The sequence below is a fragment of the Scophthalmus maximus genome, chromosome 16 (assembly GCF_022379125.1).
Source record: "Scophthalmus maximus strain ysfricsl-2021 chromosome 16, ASM2237912v1, whole genome shotgun sequence".
Classification (NCBI taxonomy): domain Eukaryota; kingdom Metazoa; phylum Chordata; class Actinopteri; order Pleuronectiformes; family Scophthalmidae; genus Scophthalmus; species Scophthalmus maximus.
Window position 1 is genome coordinate 8,830,024 of NC_061530.1, and position 14,977 is coordinate 8,845,000.

Below are 14,977 nucleotides of genomic sequence, written 5' to 3' on the forward strand. Positions count from 1 at the left end.
AAAATCAGAGAGCACACTAATTTAGGTGGCTGCCCATTACGTTTCATGTACAGCACTGTGCATGCGATGAAGCATTTAACTTTTATTTAGCTTCAATAAGGTGAACGGAACGCCTGCATGGAGATTTAATACTTCCGTCGGGCGTCTCGCGACTGTCTGTGATCATACAACTCTGCACGGCTTAGCACACGAGAAGGATAACCATCTTCGATAACACAAGAAAGGTACTGTTCCACTATAGAGAGACGGCAGTAGCACCGAGCGCTGCAGTGAGCAGAGGAATAGGAAATTCTAGAGAAGCACAAGAGACAGACATCCAGAGGGAGAGGTACTTTTGGATGTCACTGTCAACCTAACCAGCAGGCAGTGATTGAATCTTGGGAAATGGAAGCAGAGGGGATCTGAAAATCTGAAAGCCCCCCCACCCCCATTCTGATATAGGGAGCCGGACATAGATTAGTTGTAAGTGCCAAGTCTGAGAGAGAAATCAAGTGAGACGGCCGAGCGCAAGTGGACGATGAGAGATGAGAAAAATAAAGATTGTGAAACATTGTGAAACACAAAGAAGAATGGAGCCGACAGAGGGAAGGGGAAGCTGAGAGTGTGTGAGGAAATCTATATGGAGGCCGTCGATATCGCAGGCTTCTCCAGGAAGAAACGCAGCAGCAGATAGCATTCAGACAATGCTCCCTGTAGCGTTTCACCTTCATGCACACAATGGCGTCAATGCACTGTTGTGGCAATGTTACGTCTTGTGCTTTGACATTCATTCAGTTCTGAATTGGTCTGAAAGCTGCTCTGTGTTCAAAGTCCACACCCACCGTGGCAGCGACGAGTTTGTTACATGTGACGTGCGAGCAAACAACATTGATCAGTCTTGCATGGTGCGAGCAGAAGATAAAAGATACTGATTTCTTGTTTTTGCTGGTAGACAATGTGAAGTCAGTAGACAGATGGAGAATTCAACAGTGGCATTGAGAATGGAGTTTGGAGTGTGTGTAATTTGAGGTAATTGATACAAACATGCTTGTCAGCAATTCTGAAGTTGTTGTTTTTTTCGCATATCAAATCATCGTTTCTACCAGCTTGTCATTTTGGTTGATTTCAGACATGCACCCAAGTCCGGACATTTTCCTGAACTTTTACAACCGGCCGCAAAAATGTCTGAGTGAGCACATGTGACAATACGGCAGGAAAATCTCTGGAAAAATCACAGTGAGCATGTGCACATGATGAATGTAAACAAAATCCCTGCCTGTCCTGCCTCCAGCTTCATACCCAGACGGCACTGAATGTTCCGGAAATGTTCTTGCTGTTGTGAATGTGTCTGACTCAGACAATCTCCTGCTGTTTTCGTCTTATGTGAACAGCCAACTCCAGAAGATTCTACGAAGCCAAGACCTAGTTATTTTAATGCATAGACCTAAGAATTGAATATTCAAGGTATCTGGCAATAGAGACTGCCTGATACTGTTTTATTCATTATTTGTTTTTCAGGAAGGTCAGAATTTGATTTGTAATAAGTATTTAAACAGTCAAGCATCAAGTACTCAACTTTGTACCTTAAGATCAAGTCAAATCCAAGTCTCTCGTCTTTAGTTTACAACTCAGGTTTTTGTCCACCCCATTATGCATATGTGTGCTTTTGTACAAGCCTGTAAGTAACATTCAGCACGTGTGTCTGCTCCTCATATTATTTCGGCATCATATTGAATTTCATCTTGCTGTAAGCCAAGTCATTTGTTCCAGTCGTGTGTTTGTATTGATTTTAATCTGCGCCCTCAATCCTCTCTGATTGTGTACATTGTTCCATCGACGTCACCCTAAGATTATAAATGATGTACAATTCATGCCACTCAGCTCTTCCCACACAACAGATTACATTTATGTATGACGGCCTCCCCTGACCCACAACATCCATCTCCTGGAAGACACTGCTAAATTATAATGCATCTCACACTATTCCAGGTTGTGGATGTGAAAACCAGCTAGTATTTTTTTTGGTAAAAGTAGTATTTCTCATGAAGCCCGTCCCGGGTGCTATCCGGGTTTAAACTGACTTTAAAGCTGGCACCCATGATATGATGTACATAGTTAACATCCTTTTAAACAAGATTAGTTTCATAAGTCAGCTGGCAACATTAAAATAACAGCCAGAGGCCGTTTCAAACACCTCAAGAAACATAAGTAGTTTGATTACTAGTTATACCTGATCAACTCTGCCAGCGAACATCATCAGCTGTGTTCCAATTCTGGGGCCACCTTCTTTGGAGTCTACATTTGAAGACTGATTGTGTCACAGGGCGGCTTTCAAATGCATCCTTCCATTCCGGAGCAACAAAGGATCCGACGGTAGGATCCTTCCCGGTTCAACCTATCCCAGGATTCATTGTGCTGCGGCAAATTCACCTTCCAACTGCCAACGCCGTTGCAAGGTGACAGTGGTTATGGGGCAAAATGCTGGTGACGAAATAGGCATTCTGTCATAGACCAGTCTCGTTTTGGTTTGGCCATTGCGGTGTATGCGGCTAAAGATGAGAAGTCTGCTTTCGTGTGCCTCTGCCCAACAGAGACTGCCAATCTTCTACATGATTTTATGTTTGTGCAGGTCTTTAATAACCTATCTATATGCCAGCAAATTGCAACACACTGCTTCCCTACAAGCCAGTGTTTATAAAGAGAATTATCATCATTATCTGCGCAAACACATTTACTGTGCACACCCGCAAACCTGCAAAACATGTATCAATATAATGAGAAGAAAATCAAACACATGCTTTAGTATCCTTCATTGGCTGACACCTGACAGCTGCTGCCAGAAAGTCTGGAGTGAATAATTTAATACCCTTCTGATTAAATTTGCAACGTGCATCTTAAATTTTTTTACAATATTATTGGTTTGAATATCAAACTGCAGCTGTGTACCCGCATCACAAACCTACTTTGCCAACGACTACTCTGTCCGGAACCACCCTTCCCAGCATTAGCTCAGTGCTAAATTATTTACCGTTTTCTGATTGTGTTTGCCAACTGACATCTCAGGGTTTTCTCCGTTCGCCACACATCCGCACTCCTACACTTGTCTACCCATCTGTGGTTGACGGAATTCCACAACTGCTCATCCACGAGCGTGGCCATCGCTGCAACATTTTGTTCATTACGGCGTTTATTTATTTTCCGGGATGATTTGCCAACAGCAGGCACAGGCCGCACAGGTTGACGGTGATGATACGCAAGGGAGGGAGGAAGGAAGGAAGGAGACAAGCGAGGAGAGGGAGAGATGGAGAGTGATGCTAGCTCAACAGTGTTTTTTTAATGGAGCATAATTTTCCTCCCCAGAAGGCAGTGATTGGCATTAATTACCTAACAGGTGCTAACAGTGATGAATCTCATAATTAACCATTTTAGATTTGGTTCATTGGGGAAGACATGAGCACGAGGCTCCAGAACTGGTTATGTGTGTGAGCATGTCGTTAGTGTGTGAATGCATGAGTAGTGAAAAATAAAATAATCAGAAAAGAGATATAAAATTAAAGATAATGCAAGAGAAATATACAGTATGCCTGTACAGTGACAATGAGTGCCAATGTTTGTCTGTGTTTCAGCTGGAGATCTTAGAAGATATATTCAAAAATTCCCTTAGCCAGGTTTTCAATATGAAGTGAGTTTTGACTAATTGCATTTGACAGGGCACTTCTCCCCTGATGAAAATACATTTCAAAGTGGTAACCCTCATAGTTCTGCAGACACTACTAGTGTTTGTGCAGACTGGAGCATTGCTTTGGAACTACACTGAGTATCTAGTGGAGCATTGCACATCCCTTGGATTCTGGAAGGTGTTGGTTGCACAATTGCTGAACTGTTCCATGTAAAATTAACCTTTTCCCATTTTCCCGAATATGCTGGAATGGTCTGACATCTGGGGATCATCAATGATAAGTCGAGTCAACAAAATTTCAAAAATGGAAAACAACATGGAAACATGGTCTCGCACAACTTTTGAGCATCCAAGGTGACATCCTCAGATGTCTTGTATTGTCTGACCAACAGCTAAAACCCAAAGATAATAGATGCCAAACAGTTGTTTAACCTGGCAACCAAGGTGTGATATGATGTGATGTAATCTGGGACCACTCCATCGCCTCTGCGACCCTCAAAGGATAAGCAGTATAACTAATGGATGCAACTACAGAATGCATTTTTCCCCCACAATTTTTATGTGAAAAAGTTACTGACTTAATTACTTAAATAAAATCCTGATTTCTATTCGGGGTTGTGGTTGTCTTTGGCTTTGACATTCTCCTTTCTTCCCCCTCTGATCCACAAGTTGCAGTACATTTGTTTTCATCGTTATTGGTCGATCAGTGAAGCGGTTGTACTTAAGAAAGCCAAAGGCAGCAACCATTTCATACATGATAGAACCAGCAGGCATGTTCATGTATCCAACAATCATGCCACATTCAAAACCACTAAGATTAATCATTTGCCCTTTCCAACTTTCATTTACACTCACTGATTCGATTGCACTGACTAACACCAGCTGATGCACGAAATCTCGTTTTCCTCACACACATGACATATAACTGGTTAGAGTGTACAATCTTTGTCAAGGCAGAGAATCTTGCAAATAAATTGGCAGCTACAAGTAAATGTAACCAAGTGTCCCCTCCGTGCTTCTCGCTCCTGGCTCTGGGTTAGTTTGGAGGGATGCTGGCAGTGCAGTGCAGGGTACGGTGGTGGTGGTGGTGGTGGGGGTCCGTATGGGGATTTCCTTATGACCCACTTCTTACCCCCATGCTGTTGCACAGAAGCCATCTCTTGCCTGCCTGCCTCGACCGCTCTGCGGCATTCGTCAGGCAGAAGGCAGAGGCGTCTTTGTCTGCTAGCGCTGGGTCCCTCACACTCCTTGTTGCCAAGACACGGAGCCGTGCAGAAGAGCCGACACTTACATTGCCACTCTGCAGGACCATTGCCTTTGCACGGACTGTCACATGAATACTATCAGAGCAGGCTTTCAGCAGATTCACAGTACAGCGTGTGCATGAAACAAAAGCACAAGAAAAAAACAAAGGTATTCACACGGAAGCTCTAATCTGTTGCACAAATGGATACCCAAGTACTCAAGTGAGAATGTGCACTCATTCATTAGTGGAAACATGCAATAGCATGTACCTATATTTGCTCACATTCACACCTAGATGTAACCAATTATTTGATCTTTCTCACAGTGCACAATGACGCACGCTCACAAACTGTACACTTTGCACCCTGCCAGTGCTCGTGTTGTCCTGCTTACGAATTGAGCGAGACAGTCGGTCTTTCTTCAGTAACCTACTTTATTCTACCCCCTTTCCTTTTTCACTTGCATCCCTAACTCGCTGAGGGAGTATGGATGTCTCGCCCCGAGTCAATTCCTGCAGCGTGGACCATCAATAAGTGCTTTATTTAGTTTTTACCACTAACAATGGAACGTCACAGAGGCATATTTGTGGATGAATAGGCCGGTCCTGTGGTGGGGCTTGGCATTCATTGGCGGGCTAAATCCGTCACTGTTAGTGCGGCGATCCCTCAGGGCCACTCGGAGGTTCCTGAAATAATATTCCTCTACCCCCTGAATTTGATACCTCACATGAGCTGGAGGAAAATATTGATGCAACCTCAGGATATGCATGCGAGTGCAGTCAAACTGTGCTGACCTGCTGTTTGAGCTGCAGCTATAGACAAGAGGATAGTGAGACAGGCGGATAAACACTGAGGATGCTTCTCGACAAAAGGATGGACCGAGAGAGCAGGGGATTGAGTGAGAGGAGGAGGCGCGGAGAGAAAGAGAGCACAGAATAACAGGTACACAAATAAACAGAGATAAGAGGGTGTTGCCTACCATGCGCTGATATCAGACAGACATATGGCAGCAACGCAGAGGCAGAGATAGAGACGGAGGGATCACTTAAAAGACCAAGCCTGTCAAACTGGCCCTGCGGTATGCCTTTCGCCCGATAGTTAACTAGTGCGACTGGAATAAAGCACCCAATCACATCGACTCCAAGCAAATTAGACTTTCACACACCAGCAAGGAGCTCACACATACCAGAACATATCACAGCCTTGGTGAACCTCCCATCAGATTACCCTCGGCGAGCGAACAGACGGCGAAATCAGTGCTTTTAGCTAAAGGAGCTAGAGCAGCAAGAGACAGATTATGTACTTCACAGATGGAGCAATGTGCAGGATGCACGGCTACTTGGCTGCCTCACTTTGACTCACTCATTATTGTCCTGTTGTCTTGTGGCTTTTTGGAGGTGGGGGGGGGGGGGGGGGGGGGGGTGAAGAAGAACATGAAAAATGTGTGGTTAGAATGTTGTTGTAGAGGAAACTAAATAGCATTAAATCTGCGAGCAGGGCAAATCACGTCTGTAGATGATGATAAAGCATCATGTTATCGAGCTGTTGTGCTCGGAGCCAATTCTAGAAAGTCAGTAACAAGGGCTTATTTGTACTGTGGCTTTCAAGTCAAGTACACCTAGAAGAATGACTTTCTTTCTCTACCAAACAAACTAAAGCCTGTTAATTGCATTGCTGGATTAATTTAGATTGATCCGATGCCGTGTGAACTGCACGCCACGTACTGCTTGCGTTTGACTGCGTTGCTCGCCTGAATTCAGCGATTATCGTCGTGCATTTCTCATCCAGCCGGCTGCCGCTGGATGAGCGGGGACAAATCGGTCTACTGCCCTGTCTCGTTTTCACAGACCAAGAAAAGCCCCTAACACTGACACGTACACCTGCCGGGGACTCAGCCCAAGGGCCAGGTGCAACAAGCCAAAGCTTTTTAACGCAAATCTTCTCTTCGTCAGAGCTGGAGGAGCAGACTGCAGGTCAGAGACTGCAGGGAGAATAAATTCTGAGGTTACACTTAATTAAATGCTATCAGCTATCAGTATCCTGCCCTCAGTCTGGCTGGGGTTGTATTAGAGGAAGCTGGATTAAGGTTAAAGAGGAACGATAGAAGAGTTCAGCCTCCGGTCCGGCCTCAGTTCAGCCTCCAGCTGTCTTCAGCCCAAAACATCCCATGGTGTTCATACAGGGAGTTTTAAGGACTTTCCTTTTCTGACACTATATTAAAACTTAAGTGATAATGTCACTTTCTAAAGCAAAACAAACAAACAAACGAATAACTTAATGAACGTCACAATTCAGACAGATGAGAACTTTTGTATGTACAGTAGAATGGATCAAGCTCTGACAATATTGAATTCTACATTGCACATAATCCTTCTGGGCAGCGTCTGTCATTGAATCTCCCTTCTCTCCAAAATATAGTTTTTGTTTTTTTACAAACTTCATGCCCAGTTTTGGTCGCAAGCTTTAAGTTTCAAGCCCGGGTCAGGGTTATTGTTTCAAACCGTGGACAGCTCCTTCCAGAGCCACAGATGATGCTTTTCCCACAATCTTGCTCCTTGTGACAAGTAAATCGAAATGTATCACATCAATTGCGTGTCCTTAAACCATCCTCTGATTCAAGAATGCAGTTTTCTCATTACAAAAGTTAATTTCTAGCCAAATATCATATCATATCATAGCTAAATTATGTTTTCCTTTCCTTCTGTGATCATAAATACTGTAACCGCCCGACAGGCTCACACAAGCAGCCATTGGAAAGCAGTGTCCTGCCCGTCTCTCTGCTGTGGTATCTAGGTCGGCACTGCCTGACATGTTGTCAGAGGTGTCAGACCCCCATGGAGACACACATCATTATCATCACCATCTCCCACTGCCTCCCTCGCCCATCTATCTGTCTCTGTCTGTCTCTCTTTGTCTCTCGCAGCGTGTTGCCCTCAGCAGAAGGAGTCGGCAGTCCCACTGCTGACTCATAACTCTGGGAGAGGGGGGAAACGGTGCGGCCCAGGAAGTTAAGGTAGCACTGCAGCGGTAGCAGTCTGCCGATCAGCGAGCTGAGAAACACTCAAACAAGCTCTTGAAGAAAAAAGAGAAATTTAGACGGGGACGAACATAAAAGACACTACCTTTTAAAGCGGGACTCTTTTTCAGGAAACAGTTCCTGAACAATCAGTCCACAACTTAAATTGATTTCTTTCTTTTTTTCCTGTGAGAGACACAAAAGGTTGTTGAGAAAGACAATAGGCCGAGATGTTATTGCGGATGCCCTGTCTCCTTGAGCGCTGCTCCTTCATCATGATGAATAAGGCCTCTTTTTGGTCAATCATGTGCTTTAGTGGAGCGGGTATTTATTTCTCTGTTTTTGCTCGTCTGCTTGTCCCTCCCTCTCTCTGTGGCCCGGTGACTGATGAGGCCTGTCACAGGGGGGAACACCCAGTCTGTAGCTGCCAGAGATGACTGCCCAGGGCACCTATGAGATACAATCATGTGGCAGAGACCGGAGTTATGGTATTTTCAAATACCAGAGGAAAGGAAATTTCCTGCGACGAACAAGCGTTTAGGGCGTCGCAGGAGTGTGGGAAAGAAAATATGTACAATGATGGAAAAAAGGATTTGGTAAGGTGAAACTAATAATATTTCAGCCTATTTGCAGGTTTAGATTCGACCTCTAACTCAACACAGTTGATACCAACTCAATCTCAATGTGATACTGGCAAATTCTCCTTTCCCCAAGTTCAGAAGCTGTGTACTGCACTGCACAGAACTCATTGTGATATAAATAATACTATTTTACGGTCCACATTACCTAAATAGATGTAACTGATTTACTATACTTTATGATTATGTATATATACATATATAAGACACAAAGAAATCATTTAATTTGGATCGGTCACACAAGGGTCAATATCTGATCCTCTTCATGAAGTCAGTAATGGGATTCTAAACCAGTGTATCAGATCGGTGCATCCTTACACATTTCCTCGTGTAGCTGTGTATGTCCGGCTTCAACACTGTAAATCAAAAAATCAGATGAGGAATCTAATGCACCAGACCCATCTTGGCGCAGAGTCCTACATTATTGTCAGAGCCAATTGCGATCCAGCCAGGGTCAAAGGTTGTTTTTTTTTGCACCACACCTTCATGTTACCTTACGTTAAAATGAGATCCACTGCTACAAAGATGAGAACAAGTTAAGAACTGGCATTGGCAAATACCCTGAGTTAAGTTGTCTGGTAACAAGTTATTCTCTGATTCGTCATTACCTTCTGGTCATTCTCTTCGCCATAGCATCGAAGTCGCAGGAGTATTTCACACCTCGGTGTGGGTAGCCTGCCAATACTATACTCATTCTATATAAAAGGGGATATTATTATAGTATATTCATGCAGTTGAACTGTTCAGGTTGGTTTGGTCGAGTTGAAATTTCTAACACTAGTGTCAGAAGCTAGATGTTTCAGCTGCGTGACGTTTGCTATCAGCTTCTCTGCTAGGTCTTTAGGAACGATCAATCACAACCTGTGGCGATCAGCTATTACAGCTGACTCAATGTGAGGATGTATAGTTTATTTTTTAAACCAAATCAGACTTTTTTCTTTTTCTTCTTCAAATCAAATTGATTGTGTTAACCCAACAACGTTCCCCCCTGTCAAATGCAGAAGTGGCCCTTGAGGTACAAGTGCCAAGATGGAGAATCACTTCCATTTTCCCATTAGAAACAGTATAAAAAGGAACAACTGTGTGACAACAGCAGCAGCTTAAGGGGGATTTCAGACACAGCTACATGTTAGGGGACATTAAAGCACTTACAACTCCACTGTTAGATTCAGTCGGCTTCACTCAATGTCTGATAGGGAGCTCGTTATTGTTAAAAGCATCATAGCTGCCCCTCCCTTATTGCAATGAGAAATATAATGGATGCAATGCGATCAGGCCAAGTGCCTCTTGGATCTTGAACACAGCCCGCATGACAAAAGAAGACTCACCTTGAAGACCGTTTACAGCCATGCTCAATGATGATACATATTTCTCTTGTGTGAATTCATTTGGGAAAAGGGAAATCCCAATATTTGAAAAGGGCTTGACTCATTAATTTGAAGCACAGATTAAGACGCGTCAGCGTAGCAGTTAATTAGAAACTAGTGGTGATAACCACCTGTTCAAACATACAGATGGTAAGTCTGTCTGCTTATCCCATGGCTGCCTACGAGGGCCGTATCTTTACAGACAAGTCTTATTTAAGTGAGAGAGAAATAGATGAAGATAGGAGGATGTGATATCGTTCATTGCACTCAGGATTCGAATGAGTTGCGCCTCAGGTTTTCACAGAAGTTGGACACGTGTGCCTTGGCCAGCACAGGCATATATGTTGATCATGGAAGTGAACACAGACTTGGACACACACACACACACACACACACACACACACACACACACACACACACATAATTACATGTCAAATGCAAGATGTGACTTCCTGGGAGTAAATTACCTGATTAATATTCGTGGGGGGGGGGGGGGGGGGGGGTTAAGATATTCTCTGTCCCTCTTGCCTCTTATACACCATGATGACAGATGGAAGATGCCAAACACTAAGGACTAAGGACGGAAAAGGACGGGCGACATGCATTACACCACGCTGTGCCCTTTAAAATATTGCTTCATTTTTTTAAATGTCCTCCTGTTCAAATTTAAATTCCCTTTTCACAAAGAAGCGAAAGCTCGATAAGCTCGACAGCTCAGGGTCGTCTGTTGCCTTGTTAGGATTTCGGGGAAAGTAAGCACGGGAAAAACAAACTGACTTCTTGAGATTTTCCGTTTCTCCCGTGTTTTTAACTCTCTTTGCCTCTTTTCTACAGCCAGTCCCAGTCACTCCGTCCCAGGGCAGCGTTGACACCTCCCCAGCCCAGGTCCCTCTGTGCCTATAAAACTGAGGAGATGTCTGCCGCTGTTCGAATCTTTCCGGTTTGCGCGGCCCCAGAGCCCTAATAGACAGGAGTCTAATGGTGTCCCTGGACGGCTGAGGGGCCTCACATTAAGATAATTAGATAGAAAGAAGATGAGGATTGAGGCCCTGGAGAGGAGGAGGAGACACTGCTGTTTCTCAGAATATGGGCCTGTGGCTTATTGCTTCTTACACTGTAGCACAATTGACTCCTTTACTTTATTCTCATGGAAAACAAAAAAACAAAAACAACAACCAGAAAAGAAAACAATGTTAGAGCTTATATGGCACCAAATAATTGGACCAAGGTGTTTGAAAATGTGGGAAAACAATGTAATGTGTCAGGAGCTGATTTAGTTTCTTCCAGTGTTTGGTGGCAATTTTGAACTGACAGAGTAGCTCCTTAATGGGTGTTTGCTGCAGTATTAACCAAGGGTGTCAACCATGTAACTGCTGAAATCTTAAGGAATTCAACTTTAAATTTCCACATTATTGCTCAGATTCAAATTTTCTGCCAAATCCAGGGTGACATACAGTTACAGACGTTACAGTTTGTGTGTTTGAAAAGGCCCATAAAGAAGTTACTGGAGTGTCTGTGTGACAAGCCTTGTTTTTTTGTAAACAGGCGGTGGGAACACAAAAATGTAACAAATTAAAAACTGGAACGAGCCAACATTGTCCTCAATGGTTTGGATCAAAGGAAAGCAGCTATAGATATAGCGGAAGCTTTACGGTCGCTCCAGCGGACTATGAGCCTGAAAGACAAACTCAGGGATGAAACTTCAACTCTACCTGCTTTTCTTTGCCTGTTTGAACGCGGGGACAGAAGCTGTGCTTCAAACGGAGCTGGAGCCGCAGTGACGCCTCGCAAATAACTACCTCCAGCTCTGTCATTTTCTCTTTCGCAGCCTCTCTTTGCTCGTTTGTACGGCCTGTGCCGCCGCGTGCAGAATCCCTAGCTGGAGCCGCTCTCTCTCCGCTCCGACACTCCGCAATCAGATGTGACACACTGAAGGCTCCGATGACAGCAGGGAAGACAAGGTCACACTCATCCACGTTAACCAAGGATGTGCACAGCTCCCCTCGACAGGCCTGCACTGTAGCACAGACATACAGTTGCACACTCACACTTTGCACACGTAATACTCCTCCACTCGCGCACCCACATTCGTACACGCACACACTGTCACAAGGCGGAGCTGGAGTATTTTGCAGACAGGGTTTTTTTCTCGTGCCTTTGCAATCTCAGAAGCAATTACCTATTAAAATTTCATCCTCCCCATCTCAGAATGTTTAGGAAAAGATTATAACTGCTGGGGAGGTAATTAAGCCTGCAAATGGCAAACTGAGTTGTGAATACTGAGCACAGTGTGTGTGTGTGTGTGTGTGTGTGTGTGTGTGTGTGTGTGTGTGTGTGTGTGTGTGTGTGTGTGTGTGTGTGTGTGTGTGTGTGTGTGTGTGTGTGTGTGTGTGTGTGTGCATGTAGCCCGGTGTGTTTTTGTCTCAATAAAACTAATAGTGTTGCCAAGCTAAAGCTCTTTAGTGTGATACCCAAAATGACAATTACATGACTAAAAAGTACAGTATTGGTGTGGAGAAAGTGCTGGATGTAATAATTCACTGTTTCCATTTAAATCTCACATCCAACTTCTTCATTAGATTATAAAGTAAGAGTAGTAACAAAGATTTAGCTGCTGCTTTGTCAGTTAGATTTAAACCCTCAAGTCTTCTCGTTTGCAGAGGTCAAAACTATGTTGAAATTCAGCTTTCATTTAATGGCGATGTCTCGAGCTCTGTCCTTCAGAGCTCCAGAAATGGTTGGTGCCGTCAGGCTGGACGCATGCCACCGAGATCATTTGTACCGCTTCCTCGATCGCACTCCGCCCCTCTTTTGCCATTCCTTCCTCCCAACTCTGGCTCTTTTCAAAGGGAAGAGGAGCCTTTTAAGGATTCAAACAAAGTCTCTGGGTCTTTCCGAGATGACATGAAAGTCTGCCGGCCGGCCCTGCTGGGGAATCTGTGGGCCGGACCGATCTGGTTCACAAAGCAACCAAGCAGTGCCCATTTTTTAACATGCAGCAGGTTGCAGGGGCTGGGCCCATGAACCTCAGCCTTTTGTTGCATCTCTCACTTGCATGGCGATTAGGATTAGGACTCATCAAGACACAGCATAGCACAGACTATAAACAGCGGCTTCGTTTGCTGTCCTATACCTCTGTAGCAAAAACTTGTTTTTGTTAAATGCTATGTAAATGATACAGCAGTGGTTATTCCTGTTCAGACAAATAGCTGTGACTGACAGTCGCATGATGCCCGAAGGAATTTTCTCCTATATAGCAGAGACCTGCCAGACCAGATTCATTGATGGCAGTAATAGGGCAATCTGGCCATAAGCTATAATCAATATGTGCTCTGCACTAAAAATAGATTTTCTGGCACAATCCTGCACTTTATCTGAGCAAACTCCCTTTGTGCGCACGGGCACCTGCATATACTGTACACGTGGCCCTTTTAACCCAAACACTTATCATTACATTGCAATTACCACTCTCTTCTTCCCTTCTTACCTCCTTCCCTCATCTGTCCTCTGCACCCGGAGCGATGTTCCTAATGAAAAGTCATCTCGCCCTTTTGAGTCTATTTATCTGCCATTAATCACTTAAAACAAGAATAACATGTCCACTTCCAGCAAATCCATATCTAATTCCCCTCCTAAATCACCTCCCTCACCGACTGAGGGGACCCATAAACCAAGCGGGGGGCTGTCGAGGAGGATCTCGCCAGATCATAGAGGTTAATAACGTTCCACATGATTGCCCATAAGCCCGAGGGTTAGAGCGTTCAGGGGAGCACGTTCCACATTGCAAATAATAATCATTGTTTCCCCAGCAGTGTCTTATTGGCCACTCCGGTGATAGGCCACCCAGTTACACCATCTCTCTCCCACAGTGAGGAGAGAAATAAAAGACTTATGCGCCCCCCAACACCTACTCAATGTGTAATTCATGTCTTTCCACGCGGTTTTTCATGTTAAATTTTTTTTTGTGGTGACACACGCTCTCTGAAACCAAACCATTTTAATGAATGCAACCATTCTTTCCCCCTTGTCCATGAGATGTGCTTTCATCTCATCATGATGTTGATGGTGTCTGTGGGTGTAGTGCTTCATGCTGAGCAGGGTTATGTCACCTTGACTTTGGCCAAGGGAGCTGTTGTAGGATTACATATTTATCACACACACACACACACACACACACACACCCTACTCCCTACTCCCTTACATGTACACTTCCTCACTCGACGGCGCTTCATAATTCGTAATCCCAATACTTCCTGCCAGATCACTGTCAATTGTTTCTAAACACTAACTGTGAACTGGATGGAAAGATTCACAGATTTTGGGATGCTACCAGTGCTATAAGCTCAGCAGGGATTGAACCATAAGAGGGTGGGTTCAGCTGGAACTGAAAAGGGAGCATGTCATTCATGGAGAGCTTGATAGTAACGCAAGAGTTGAGCGGAACAGACAGTCCTCTAACGAGACAAAAGTGTCTGTCTGTCTCTTACACACGCTGTTTGCGGTGAAATTAATCGTAGCTCTCCTTTTTCCTTTCGTGTAAGAATAAGAAGGACTGGAGATGCAACTCTTAGGGAATCTGAGGGCTGTGTGTACCGACTGTTTCCCTACGTGCATACCGCGTGTGTGTGTATGATCTGAGAACAGATTTGTGTGTGTGCATGTGTGTTTGAGCACATTCATCTGTTTGATCTTCGGTGTTAAAAACACAAAGAAGCCTGGTACTGTAGCAGCCCACGGGACGCCACAGAAATAGATGGCATTCATACGCTCTGCATTCTCTCCACCAACACCACCACCCTTCAAACTCCCAACCCCCCTCCTCTCCCTCCATCCCCCCCACACACACTACCACCACCACTTCCTCACCAACTCCCACTCCCACTTTCCCTCTTTCTCTCTCACATCATATCATGTGGGCATGATCCAAAATAAAACAGTGAATAACGGCTGGATTTGAAAAGAGGCAGAAAGAGGCAGGCAGATATTTTCTTTATAGCGCATTGTGAAATGGATGGATATCTGGCCGGGTGCTGGATGAAACAAAAACCCAGGGC

The 14,977-nt window shown here is 44.4% G+C and overlaps 1 protein-coding gene across 2 annotated transcripts in view; it reads right to left on the reverse strand.

Annotated features, from left to right (window-relative positions):
* The window catches only part of shisa9a (shisa family member 9a), a 40,213-nt gene that overhangs the window by 21,442 nt on the left and 3,794 nt on the right, over positions 1-14,977 (reverse strand). The gene's annotated exons all lie outside the window — the stretch shown is intronic.